The 14,684-nt window shown below is 42.6% G+C and overlaps 1 protein-coding gene across 19 annotated transcripts in view; it reads right to left on the bottom strand.

Annotated features, from left to right (window-relative positions):
• zmiz1a (zinc finger, MIZ-type containing 1a) overlaps positions 1–14,684 on the bottom strand; it is a 467,693-nt gene that overhangs the window by 387,123 nt on the left and 65,886 nt on the right. For 15 of the 19 annotated variants that reach the window (XM_059640362.1, XM_059640365.1, XM_059640361.1 and 12 more), the window contains exon 2: positions 10,231–10,354. The exons of the other annotated variants lie outside the window; for them this stretch is intronic. The gene's annotated coding sequence lies outside the window, so the exon portion shown is untranslated. The remainder of the gene's footprint in view (positions 1–10,230; positions 10,355–14,684) is intronic. 19 annotated transcript variants of the gene reach the window in all.

The following is a 14,684-nucleotide window of genomic DNA, read 5'->3' as shown; positions in this document are numbered from 1 at the left end:
CAAATTTTTTTTCTCCCTCTCAAGTGACAGTCATCACCATTGGACCAGCTTTTTATTCCAACCTTTCTTTAACTGAATTCAAACCTCACCAGCTCATTTTGAATTTTTTCTGCCTGGATTACTCATCCAGTAATATTAACATGACAATCTGATTGGGGGCCACATTCAACCGGACTAAAAGCAAAGTCTATTTTCAATAGAGCTTGTGTTGACAAAGATCATTTTAAAAAACTACGATACAGCATTGCTCATTAGAAAGAATCAACCTGCATGGTACCATTTCACGTGTAATGGTTTGGATTGAGGAAGAGGTACGCTGGGGCTAGGAGTAGAAATTGGTTGGAGAGACTCAAACATGGGTGTTGATGTTTCAGAGGATTTAGAAGGCAAAGTAAACTTGGTGGAAGAAAGGAACATTGTAGATGGGACACGGTTTGCAAGGATAGTGGGAGTGACCGGCAGGTTAGGTTTAAATGGGGTGGTGGGGTGGAATCTCCATGCTAGACCAATGGAGAGAGATAAATTGGATGAACAATATCACATTTGCTGAACATGGATAAATAAAGGTTTTTAAAAAAAGGAAGGAAAAAGATTAGAGAGAAAGAGAGAGAGAGAGAGAGAGAGAGAGAGAAAGCGAGCGAGCGATGTATGTGTCATGCAAACGTGTGTGTTTTACACCATGGCAACTGTTTGTCAGTTCAGTAACATCTGCACACCATCACCATCAAGATCTGTTTAGATACCATCTCGTTCAACAGAAAGAATACACTCAGTTCCTAGTTAACCAATAACAGGGGAGTTCTAGCAGAGCAACAATACCTAGCTGGCTATTTCCCCACACAGTTGAGCAGAATTGCCATAAATGGGGGCTCACACAATCTTGTTCAAACATGGCTACAAGTGCAATTTATGATCGCTTTTGAACTTCAGTTTTGTCACCGTGCAACAATCCTGTTGGATTTTTGAGTACTTAAATGTTGCCAGCTCTCTCAAGTGTGTTCAGGAACTGCCTGTCCTTTCTCCTCCTCCTATCTCAGAAGACAAATGACAGTGCTGTGTAATAATTTGAACTAAGTGCCTCAGTGCAGGGACTTTGAACAATCCTACAGTCCCAATTGGTCACTAGATACAGCTGAGGCTGAAGGGTGACCACCCAAAATCCGTCTAATTCAGCAAGATGATTTAAAATAAAACTGACTCATCTTCGTACTAGTAAAATACTCAGACACCCAGGCCCTCTGCAGAATAGCTGGCTCCACTCAGGGTACAAATTTAAGCATTAAGTGACAAAACTGAAACTGATAAAATGAGGAGAGAACACTTTCATGCAGCAGGCGGCTGGAGTCTGGAATTCACTGCCTGAAAAAGTGGTGAGGCCGGTTCACTCGAGACACTCGAAAAGGGAATTAACTGGTCACTTGAAAAGGAACACTGTGCGGGGTCGCTGGGAGGAGAATGAACATGCCTTGCCTGGCAAGCCTTCGCAGACATGATGGGCCAAATGGCCTCTGCGATTCTGTGGTGAAGCGAAGCAGCATGTGTTCACATACACGACAACACTAGATATTATAACCCAGAGCGATCTCCACATACATTGGCCAGAGAAATCTTTTCGAATAACATTCAAATGCCCTGATGGATTTTCAATACATACACTCCCCAACAGCTACAGCATTTGTAAACTAACATTTAATATCGGTCCACTCCCTTATACACCGTTCCAAAAGACCTACATGAATGGCACTGGTATTCAATTGTTTTTGTTTGATTACTATTTACTATTGATGCCTTCTGTAGTTAAGCCCAAGCATGGACTCAGAGGGAAGTAAATAAAGCAGAAATGGATTGCAATGAATAGCAGAGGACAATAGATAGTTAGGAATGTACCAGCGCTGGATGTCCAAGGTATCACAAACATTATTTCATGGAATGTCGAGAGTTGTTGGCGAGACCAGTATTTCTTGCCTTTGAGAACATGAAGGGGATGAGTTGTGTCCCTGAATCACTGCTTTCCACCTCACACGGGCACGCCTGCCGCGCTGCCCACCTCACACGGGCACGCCCGCTGCGCTACTCAAGAGGGAACTGCTAACCTGCCATTTGCAAAGTGATTGGTGAACAACTGGTGTCATTTTTTTAAAAAAAAATACAAGCACATTATTTTGCTCCCCATTCATTGTTTCCAAGTGTATACATCTGAGTGTTTTCGAAGAGGCAGCTGTAGAGATCACTGATGCATTATTTGCCACCTTCCAAAAAAATTCTAGATTTTGAAAGGGTTCCTGCAGATTGAAATGCAACCCCACATATTTCAAGAAAGGAAGGAGAGATGAAACTGGGAACTCCCAACCTATTAGATAGATTGCCATAGGAGCATGTGATAACTGGACCCTGAGAAATTAACTGTCAACATGGATTTAGAACACAGAACAGTACAGGCTCTTCAGCCCATCATGTTGTGCTGACCTATTATCTACTCTAAAGATCAAACTGCTCTGCCTACCCTACATTTTACTCCATCCATGTGCCTATCCAAGTCGCTTAAATGTCACTAATGTATCTGACTCTACTATCACTGCTGGCACCACCCTGAGTAAACAGCCTACCTCTGACATCTCCCCTGTACCCTCCTTCAATCACCTTAAATTATGCCCCCTCGTAATAGTCATTTATGCCCTGGGAAAAAGTTTCTGGCTATTCACTCTATCCATGCCTCCCATCATCTTGTACACCTCTATCAAGTCACCGCTCATCCTTCTTCACTCCAATGAGAAGATCAAGATTTACAAAAAGGAACAAAAACAGAAATTGCTGGAATATCTCAGCAGATCTGGCAGCACCCATGGACAGAAACCAGATCAACAACCTGACAGACGTTCTGAAAAAAAAAGGGCAATTGGACCTGAAACATTGACTCTCTATTTCTTTCCACAGATGCTGCCAGACCTGTTGAGCTTTTTCCAGCAAATGTTGTTTTTGTGTCAGATTTCCGGCATGCACAGTTCTTTCAGTTTTCCACTGTGTTTGACAAGCCTGTTGAAATTTTCTGAGGATGTTACTCGCAAAATAGATGGGGCGGTGGGGGGGAGGGGGGGTGGTGGTGGTGGATGGGAGCAGAAAACAAATGGATGTGAACTTTCTGAAGGCTTTTAGCAAAGGCGCTGTATCAAACTGAAGCAGAGGAATCAGGCAAAAATACTTGCGAGGATTAAGAAATGGTAAACAGAGTAAGAAGAGAAGGTATTCTCTGCTGACAGGCTGTGACTAGAATAGTACCACAAGGATCAGTGCTTGGACTCCTGCTAGTCACAATTTATACCAGGATTTGTATGCGGCACTAAATGCAATATTGCTCAAGTTTGGTAATGGCAAAACAAGTCAGGAATGTGTGCTGTGAAGAGAATGCAAAGAAATTTCACAGGATTTAGACCAGTTCAGTGAATGCTCACGAACATGGTGGATGGTAAAACAGCCCTAGAGTTACCGAACCAGAGGTCCACTCTATTAGAGAGATGTGGCGGGTAGTAGTTTAACTGTAGGATCACTATGTCTCAGTTAAGGGGAGGAGTTTAAAAGGAGAGACCTTCAATGGGAAGACAAGGCAACAAGGTGTAGAGCTGGATGAACACAGCAGGCCAAGCAGCATCAGAAGAGCAGGAAAGCTGACGTTTCGTGTCTAGACTCTTCTTCAGAAGAAGAGTCTAGACTCAAAACGTCAGCTTTCGTGCTCTTCTGCTGCTGCTTGGCCTGCTGTGTTCATCCAGCTCTACACCTTGTTGTCTCAGATTCTCCACAGTTCCTACTACCTCTCCTTCAATGGGAATCTCAGTCTGCACAGGAATTGAACCCACACTGTTGCTATCACTCCATCATAAATCATCCTTCCAGCCAAATGAACTAACTGGTCCCCCTCTACTGGAGATGGTATATAATATGGAGAAATGAGAAGTTATCCACTTTGGTGGGAAAAATGCAAAAAAAAGGTCATCGTGAAAGATTGTGAAGTGTGGTCCAAAGGAATCTCGCCCTTGATTCTAAGTCACTAAAAGCTAATGTGCAGATGCAGCAAGCAATTAGGAAAGAGCAGGAACAGGTGTAGGCCATTCAGCCCTTCAAACTGGTTCCACCATTCAATAAGATCACAGCTGATATGAATCTTAACTCCATGTACTGCCTTTGGTCCATATCCCTTAATATCTTTGCTTAACTAACAAGTTATCTGTCTCAGATTTTCCTCCACTGCCATTTGGGGGAAAACAGTGCTCTAAACACCTCCAACCCTGCGTGTATCGAAGTGCTTCCGAACATTTCTCCCAAACGGTCTGGCCTTAATTCTCCCCCGAGTTCTAGAATCTACAAATAGTGGAAATAGTTTATCTTTACTTGCCCTGTCTTTTCCTGTTAATTTCTTGAAGGCTTCAATCAGATCACCCCCTAACATCTACATTCTAGAGAAAACAAGCCTAATTTGTGTCATCTCCTGTCATAATTTAACCCAAGTATCATTCTTGGAAACCTACACTGTACTCCCTACAAGGCTAATCCTTCCTAAGATGTGGAACCCAGATCTGATCACAGCACTAAGTGGGATCGAACTGCATCACAACGTCTGGGTCCTTGTGCTCCAGTCTTCAGATGTAAAAGCCAGCATTCAATTCACCTTCTTGGTTATTTTCTGCATGCTTGTGATGTTTTAAGAATCAAAGCACCTGCAACCTAAAGTGTCTTTGGACATCCATTGCATTTTAATTCATACCATCCAAAAAATACCCTAATCTATCATCTATCCGTCCAAAATGGATAAGCTCACACCTGCTTATATGGAACTTCATTTGTCACAGTTTTTCCCCATTCACTTAGTTTATCAATATCTCTTTGTAACAAAAACAGAAGTTGCTGGAAAAGCCCAGGTCTGGCACCATCTGTGGAGGCAAAAATCAGACAACATTTCGGATCCGGTGACCCTTCCTCTGGAGTTTTCCAGAAACTTCTGTTTTTGTTCCTGATTTACAGCATCCGCACTTCTTTCGGTTCTTATCCCTTTGCAATTTGTCCGTACCGTGTTGAACTTTATTGCAAGATGATTTTTGGACAAGCGTAAAGAGGGCTTGCTCCAGTTGTGCAGAACCTTGGCGAGGACACACCCGAGAGGTTCGATCTCTTTTTCTAAAAAGGAGGATATATCTGTCCAAGGAGGGGCTGTGTAATTAAGGTTTACCCAGCTAACGCCTGGGGTAGCAGATTTGTTCTGTTGACAGCAATCAAGTCAACTGGACCCATATTCTCGGGAGTTTGGAAGACTGGGAGGTTGCTTACAAAATTCTTATGGGTAGCGATGGGGTAGATGCAGAGATGATGTCTCCCTGGCTGGTGTAGCAAGGTAGTTCTAGAGCCAGGGAGGGGACACAGTCTCAGAATAAGGCATTTAGCATTGGGGGAGCAGAAATTTCTTCACTCAGAGGGCCATAAACCATTGGAGTATAGAATGACAGAGGGCTGTGGAAGTTCAATGTTTGAGTATATTCAAGATGGTGGCAGGTAGATTTCTAAATATTAAAAATGTCAAGGGATATGGGAATAGTGTCAGAAAATGGTAGATCAGCCACAAACGAGTTGAATGGCACAGCATGCTCGAGGGGCTGAATGGTTTATACCTGATCCTATTTTCCACATTCCCAAAATCTCCTGGCCCTGTTTACATCATTTCTTTGCAAAATGACGACACCAACCGAGAAGGGAGTCACATGCTTGCTTTGCAAATCAGAGATCAGCTTTTCATACGTCCTTTTGTAGACATTGAAGTTTTCAAATTCTTCCTGGGCCTCAGCCCTCCCTGATCTACTTGCTCTGTGGCACCGAACTGCCAAAAGATTGAACAGGAACCGGTTTTTACTCTTCATCAGGCATGTTCCGTTTAACCGCTATGACAAAATAAAAAGTGACCTCCCTTTGGCATTTTCTTTTGAGTCAACAGTCTCACAGCAGATCCTACTCAGATTCTGGGAAGGTGGGTAAATTCCTCTCTGGATATTTACTCCTTCATTGTTTGCAGGAGGTGGTCTACGCTGTTTCAACTGTCTGTAAGCCACAGCTAGAAACCTATCACTCATTGGCCCTGGGAGCAAACTCCTTCAAATAGTCCTCTCTCTCTCAAAAAAGTGAGATCATTACCAAGGGAAGGGTTATCAACAGGACTGCCTTTACACACACAAACTATGCTTCAATATTGTGCTAAAATGGTACTGAAGTTATATTTCTGCCTAATTCCAGTGGCAACAGCTTGGTGGTTGGATGGATTGGATCAAATTGCTCCATTAACAAAAGTAACTGCTGCCCGTGCAGCAAGTGTGTTCAGACAGGCTGGAGAGGGGACGGTGATGATGGAATGGGATCTGTTGAGATATCATTGCCCCCTCCAGCACATACAAAAGCCAGGAGGCGGAGGAAGAGCTTCAAGCTCAGTTTGACAACAGGGCTAAGGATGATCTGTGAAGGCAAATTCTGGACTGGCATCAATCCTCCATCGCTCCCACCTCCAACAATTCCCCAGCCCAGCAATTACCACTAATTTGTCCTTGTTTCACACAGCTTGAAATGTTTTCCAGGCATAATCCACATTTGGATGGCTGACTCCTTAACTACATTGCTGGGCTCATTTTCACAGTTCAACTGTGGACAGTCTGAAAATTTCACACATTCAACATGATGATTTAATGCAATTCGATACCATTTACTGAATTTCTAGCGACAACACTGCCACAGATCAGAATTACAGTTTACATGAAGAAAAACCCCACACTGGACTTAATCCATCTCCCACAAACCGATTACTCAATAGTCTTGATTCTCATCATTCCACAATGAAACTGCAAAAGGTGAAAGGTCTCTGGAGTCTCCAAGGGAGAATGAGGGGTAAAATGATAAACAATGATAGAGAGATAGTAGGAGCTGCAGATGCTGGAGAATCTGAGATAACAAGGTGTACAGCTGGTTGAACACAGCAGGCCTAGCAGCAGAGGACCATTTCTGAAGGGTCTAGGCCCGAAACGTCAGCCTTCCTGCTGCTCCTCTGATGCTGCTTGGCCTGCTGTGTTCATCCAGCTCCACACCTTGTTATCAACAATGATAGAGATTTCATTTTACAACGACAATACTATCACTCAGTCATTCTTGACAATCAGGGCTCATTAAAAATAAAACACCGGTTGCACTCAGTTTGAGAATTACCCAGCTTTGAATGTGAACGTGTTGGAGATATGGCTGGAAGTTCACTGGACTGGTTTGCTGTCCTATGCATCGGAATCCTGTCCATCCAGGCTTCAGTCTTGGCCAAACCTCAAAATTATCAACTTTTTGTGATTGCGTGAATCTTCAAGCACAGAAGATGGTCATTTGGCCATCCATCTTTGAATGGTCCAATCAGTCCCACTCCCCTGCTTCACCCCTATAAACCCTGCAAATTTCCCCTCAAAAAAGTGTTTTCCAATTCGGTTTCAAAAGTCTCTTCTGTTGCTGCGCATCTTACAAGGAATCAATTAACTGATTAAAACTCTGATGAAGAGTCATCTAGACTCGAAACATTAGCTTGCTTTCTCTCCACAGATGCTGCCAGACCCGCTGTGATCTCCAGCATTTTTTGTTTTTAAACGGATTAAAAAACAAGTTCTCCACAACCCCTCTGCATTTTACTTTTGGCCAATTTTCTTATATCAATTCGCCTCTAGTTATTGATCCTCAGGCCAATTTAATATGTTAAAGCCTATCTCATAGCACACAGGACCTGTCAGTGCTTCAGCTCATACTTAGAATATTTACCCTCTCATTTTAATAATATTCCTATTGTTAGAAAGCTGCGTTAATTTGACTCAAAGGCAAGGCCATGAGAAAGCTCCCAGTGTCTCTGTAATGTCAATTCACTTAAATCAGGAACGATACAGCCATGGCCCTGATCGGATACTCTGTGAGGAATCTAATGCCTAGTTTCAAATAGGCGCCTAAATTTTCCTTCTCTGTATGTTGCCTGAGTGGTCACTGCATTTACTTTCAACAGGTCATCACTGGCAAAATGCCTACAGGAAATTCAGAGGCACGAAGAATTTGCAAGATAGATTTCAGGGCTAATTTTCTTTCAGAACCAGACTGCAATACTCGAGCTAACACTCAATTTCCCCTGTCCTACACGACTCGAACCACGATCCTTCCTACTATAGGATATGACACCATCATTTGTGTACCTTGGACACTAGCAATGCACTTCAAATGAAATGGTCTAAAACAGGAGACTGTAGCATTGCAGCTCTCACCTGCCTCACTAGAATCTAACATGCTGAATTTCCCCTTTAACTCATTTTGTTTAGTTTCTGTTCGTGTTCAAAGAGAACATGCTTGTAGCAATAAAATTTTGGAATGTGAGCAATCCTTCACTACTCTAAACCATCTGCATTGTCCGAATACCATAGGAGTTCTAAGCTCTAGTAACTTAGGGTGGTGCATTGAACTTGTACAAAAACATTCATGTGGTTGAGGAATGCAATGTGCACACTTCTTTAAAATCTATGGATGCAGTGGGGCCGGGGGGGGGGGGCGTGGAATTGTGAATTTAATAATTAATCTCCACTGCTCCTACAACTGGTTAAACTTCACCTGGTATCTCAGATCAAGTTTCTTGGCTGACAGCCTGAACTGCCCAACTGTTCATCTCCCAGAGACAATGCTATGTCCTGTTTACTTTACCTCAACCACATACAAATAGTCTGATCTGATTAATTATCTTTTCTCAGGAGGCAGAGACCACTCCACAGGACATAGAGGCAACAGGGCGAAGTTTGCATCTTCTCTCTTTCATCAGCCCTTCCACCTCCCACTGTTTGGATACTGCAGAGTTCCTTGTGGGATAAAGCATGAACATTGGTGCAATGCTGGAGGCAGGGAGCAGATTAGCAGTGCAGTGTGGAATGAATGCAGAAGCATACTAAAGTAGTAGCATGTACATGGTCTCAACTTAAACAATTGAATGCTGTAAAGACAGAATTGTTGCAGGTTTTTGGCTTGTTCCCATCAGGACAAATGCAAGAATGCCAACATTTCAAACTATCCCAACAATTCACATTACAAGAGACGAGGGTTACTAACTAAATAGCATCCTTTTACTTATGGTGATCATTTAAGGTTTGGTATTCTTGCATTTATCCCAATGAACACAAAGACTAGCTCAGGCAACAAATGTCACTTTCCAGCAAATTTCAAGTTCTGTACCCAGGTATATTTCTACCAAAGATGGTGCCGTAAGCGGTGACGTGCAAACATTTCACTGAATTCATGTGCGTACATGTGACAATAAAGCTCATTCAATTCAAGTTTTAAGACCAAGAATCTGAAAAGCAGAAAAAAAGTCACATTTCCGATATTCATAAATGCTATTTGCTAATGATTCTTTGAAACAACTCTCCTGTAGTCACCATGCTAACTTCTGATCCTGCATAGCCAACTAATTGTATCAGATCATAGCATCTGCAGATGCTGGAGAATCCGAGATAATGAGGTGTAGAGCTGGGTGAACACAGCAGGCCAAGCAGCATCAGCAGGGCAGGAAAGCTGATGTTTTGGGTCTAGATCCTTCTCCAGAAGGATCAGCTTTCCTGCTCTTCTAGTGCTGCTTGGCCTGCTGTGTTCATATCAGGCAGCTTTCTCTGCACAGTACTACACCAGACAAGGGAACACAAAGGGGGTCATTTTTTGATGAAGGGTCTCGGCCCAAAACATCATCTTTTGTGCTCGTAAGATGCTGCTTGGCCTGCTGTGTTCATCCAGCTCCACACTTTGTTATCCCTAGCCTAGTAATTAATGTCCCCTTTAGATTTTCCTCACAGCTCACAGACCATTACAATTTTTGCGGGTGTGTTTGAAGAGTTTGACTTGCACTAATGAGTCTGACTTAATCGGAGACTGTGGCTTAGAGGGGACAATGACTGTGTTTATCCTTTTGTTTGTTTATTGGGAGCAGACTTTGATGGCCAGTGCAGCATTTAGTGCCCATTCTTAATTCTTCTCAAGAATGTGGCAATGAGCTCCTGGAACTATAATAGTTGATGCAGGGCTGTCACGCTTCCAAATTAGGGAGAAAGTTCCAGGATTTTTACTCAGAGATACTGAAAAAACAGCAATGTATCTCCTCGTGAGGCTGGTACGTGGCTTGGAGGAGAACTCACTGGAAGAAATGATCCCTTGTACCTGCTGTCCTGGTCCTTCTGCACAATCGAGGTCGGGGGTTTGGAAGGCGCTGTCAAAATCTCTGCTCACTCAACTGAGACTTCACGGTATTTGGAGGGCTGGGGATGATGAAGCCTCCGCATCCCTGCACCAGAAAAACCAAAAACCCAAAAATAAATTCCACCTTCTACCAGCTACTCAACGATTTACAGTGTAAAGTGTAGTTCTGTGAGCATAAGGCAAGTCTGAATAAGATCTCTTTAATCAATCAATGCTCTATAAGTGGGCAATAATGCCAACTTGAGCAAAATAGCAGATACTGCACAGTGCCTGTGCTGTCGAGTTACATCTGGAGAGGAAACAGGTAAAGGAATAAATAATGTATAAAATCTATGCTGTGTTGGCACTTCATATTGTCCTATTCTTTCAGCTCAATGTTTATGATCAGAATACATTAAACATTAAATATAATCCAAGTTGCTGTCTGTCACTCTCCCTCCACTTGTTTTGTTGCTGTTGCTTGTGACAAAAGACATTAAATGCAGCTGGGTAGCATTCCTTAAGAAGCAAAGAATGTGGCACCTATAAGTGGTTTTAGGAGTTGTCAACTGTTTCTTGAAGAGTGCTGACAGTGTGAACACAACGTGTTCCTTCAGCAAAAACATCTTTATCTCAAAGAATATTGCACTTCTCTCAAACAGGTCTTGGCTGTACACTTTGGATTACAGAGTCAGTTTTGCAGGTGAAAACAGCTGTGAATTTGCAAGGCAGAGTCCATTATAGTTTTAACAGAGTTACAGAAAGTCAGAGTTGAGGCTGTTTGGTCCATTAGATTTGTACCAACTTATTTACACTAAACCCACTTTCCAGCATTTGGGTCATAGTCTTGAATGTTATGACATTTCAAGTGCTTATTCAAATCCCTTTTCAAAGGGTTGAAGTTTTCAGTCTACAATGAGGCAGTGAATTCCAGACGCCCATCCTCCCCAGTGAATAATCTTTACCTCAAATCCCCTCTAAATCCCTTGGTCTTCACCTTAAGATTGTCCCCTCGTTGTTGACCCTTCAACGAAAGTGAACAGCCACTTCCTATCCACCCTGTTCATGGCCCTCAATCTTGTACACCTTTGTCAGGAATCACTCCCTCAACCTCCTCTGCTTTAGAAAAGAAACCCGAGCTTATCCAGCCTCTATTCATAGCTAAAAATGCTCTATCCCTGACAACATCCAGGAGAATCTCCTTGCAGTGCAACTGCATGCTTCCTGTGGTGTGGGCACACTAGCTATGGTCTAACCAAAGCTCCAACTTTATCTCCCTATTCTTTAGGCCTGTGCCATTAATGATAGTTTAGGAAGAATCGTTAAATCAGGACATCCAAATTGTTCCTTTGTTCAATATCTGGAAATGCGTAAACATAAAAAGATTCTCCAGCAAAATTTGATTCTACCCACCGTAAATGCTCCCTCCAGGTTGTTTGCACTTTAGCCTCAACTCCGTCACCACATCACCGCGCCCCCCCCTCCTCCAAACTAGACACTTGTTTGCATTGGATCACAAGGGAATGTAAGGCTTTCTATCTGACTGCAAGCTGCATTTCCAACAACATACCATACCACATCATATCATTTAGCAAGGCCAAGTTATTTCATCTTTGTGATACGATCTGCTTCTAGCTTTACTTCACTCTCATTCCATCGCCCCATCTTTAATTCCTCCCAACTTGACTGATGCCTGCATTGCAACCCTCACGAGCTCAATGGCATACAATCTCCAAGTTAGAAATACGCTAGGTCCCATGTGGAGCTTTAGCCCCTCTTGATACATTCATGAACATGCTGGATTCCATTGCTTTCTCTCTCAATTGTTAACCAACTCCAAACCTTGCAAATTTCACCATCCAGCTCCACATTTCAATGAATATCTTCAGCTCTCTCAGACTTGTTTCTTCTTAACTCTTCATCTTGTTCATCTTAACTCTTCCTCCAGACCATGGGTATTGACTGAGCCTTCAAACTCCTTCAGTCTCCATCTCAAGATCACTCTACTCTTACTCCTTCAATACCCATCCATTTCTCTGCTCTCTGATTGCACTGATCTGGATAATCTCTTCCAGCTCTGGTACAGTTTCTCTCCTGCTTCTAGTCCAGAGCAGCAACTTTTAAATAGAAAAAAAAATACTGGTCTTGACAATCTCCTGCCTGAGCAATCTCAACTCAAAACCTAGGCATTAGCAGCCGACAGCACTAACGTCCCAACAACAATGCAGACGAGGGATGGTGGAGGACATGTAAAAGGAGATGGGTAAATTCAGTATAATGTTGCAGCTTTTCATAAAAAAATGTTACAAATGTCTCAGTCAAGCAACACTTCATTACAATACTTTGAGAATAGGTTTCCGAGAGATTATCAGATACAGCAGGTCTGCAGTACGGGAGAGGATAATTGGAATTATGGCAAAGTGACAACCTTGCTGTTTATTAGTTCCAACATCTACATTGTAATTTGTTTAGATTAGTGGGTGAAAATCAGTCATTGGTGTAATAAAACGATTTCTCAACAGGCAATGCAGATAAAACCATAGTCACTGTACTGACAAAAAGGTAGAATACGATTAATTCATTCTTTAATTACATTTAAGATTGTTGCTTCAGAGTAAACCATGTAGTGTTCTCCTTTCCCAGAATAATTGTGCTATTTGTTTTCGATATCAATGACTGGAGGAACCACTAATGCTCAGGAGATGCAGGACCAGGAATGTTTCTCGGCACTAAGGGGAGATGCGTGTCCAGATCGTATTGGGATGGGGGGAAAACAGTGCATAATTCTTTAAAATATCTGCTGAGGTATTCATTATTCTTTTATATGAAGTGGTCTGTCACTCTCTCAGGTGGTTTGGGAATGTAATTTGATTACATTTATCTCCAAATAATTATTTAAAAGGAACATTAAAAGAGACAAACATTTGGTGCCATTCTATGATCCATTTAGAAAACCTGATCCCAGGAATACACCCCCAAACACCAGACCAGGGCTGGCATTTTGAACAAAAATGGCTCAAACCTTGAGGCTGTGTGAGGCTTCCAAAAGGAAAGAGGCAGTCAGAAATTTGGCTGAAGCCAGTTTTATGTTATGCAGCCTATAGACCTGAAAATCGTGCACATTGGACAATCCTAGCCTGGAAGGACAAGTTTCCTTTAACTGGGCCAACCCCACTGCGATTGAACTACCCAGGACAGGGAAGCAATGAGGTCCAGTCAGGGTACCACTGCATCCCAACTGATAGATGCATGGCAGTTTTCTGTAACTGGTGGCATCCTTGCTTCCCACACCTCCAGTGAAATCTACTAAAGGCAAAGTACGTGGGACTTCAGATGATTGTGAAACACATCACTAATTCAAGGCTTTCCTTTAAACAAGTGAACTGACCCGAAATCTACTCTCCTTCACTGGCTACAGATGAGGCAGGCTGCAGGAGATAATATGGGAGTTATACAGACTCTACAACATGGAAATAGATCATTCGGTCCAAATCGTCTATGCCGAACAGATATTTTACATTAATCTAGACCCATTTGGCCTGTATCCCTAAAAACCCTTCCTATTCACATACGCATCCAGCACATTTTAGGCACTCTACTAAAGCTTAGCCTGCGATAGAAGAACAGCTAGCTCACTTTTATTTGCAAAGTCCCTATCTAGTGGTAACAAGGCGTAGAGCTGGATGATCACAGCAGGCCAAGAAACGTCAGCTTTCCTGCTCCTCTGATGCTGCTTGGCCTGCTGTGTTCATCCAGCTGTATGCCTTGTTATCTCAGGCTCTCCAGCATCTGCAGTTCCTACTATCCATATCTAGTGGGTAGTTTGAAATGGATGTTTAATCCTTCCCAGCTTGCTGCGTATCAGATGGGTCTGATACATGCTCAGCAACAGCTCAGGTCTTTAGGTTTCCTTTGCTTGAAACGGATTGTCGGGCTATATGTGCCCGATAAGCGGGTTTCTCTACGTTTTGAAATTCTCATGTGGGAAAATGAAAAGGGTGATATGGTCCAGCAAGTAATGACTGCTGCAACCACAGGGCAGGGTTAGCCTGAGAGTCCAATCCACTGATAATTTACAATGTCCACATAGACAGGATGCAAACGATTACCTGTAGTTGTCCTTTTTCTAAATAAAAGAATAGGATCGAGCACGTGAAATGATCCCATGTTGATCACTGATTCCTCAATTATCTATTCCACTTTACAATCTGTGCAGCATGCATGGAAGGGAAATTTTAAAAATTCTGAGTTATTAACAGCAGGTCTTTGCTAAGTGCTTTAATTAACAGAAATCTATTTGTGACTTAAATTTTGCAGCTTTTTAAAGCTGTGAGGGGGTTGACGGGCTCAGACTCCAATATACTCAGGCTGGAGCAACACGAATATTTACAAAGTACCAGATCGCTCCAACATCATTCCCTTGCAGTGCCATGTAA

The sequence above is a fragment of the Stegostoma tigrinum genome, chromosome 37 (genome assembly GCF_030684315.1).
Source record: "Stegostoma tigrinum isolate sSteTig4 chromosome 37, sSteTig4.hap1, whole genome shotgun sequence".
In the NCBI taxonomy this organism is placed as follows: domain Eukaryota; kingdom Metazoa; phylum Chordata; class Chondrichthyes; order Orectolobiformes; family Stegostomatidae; genus Stegostoma; species Stegostoma tigrinum.
The sequence above is the reverse complement of the archived record's forward strand: the minus strand, read 5'-3'. Positions and strand labels throughout refer to the sequence as shown.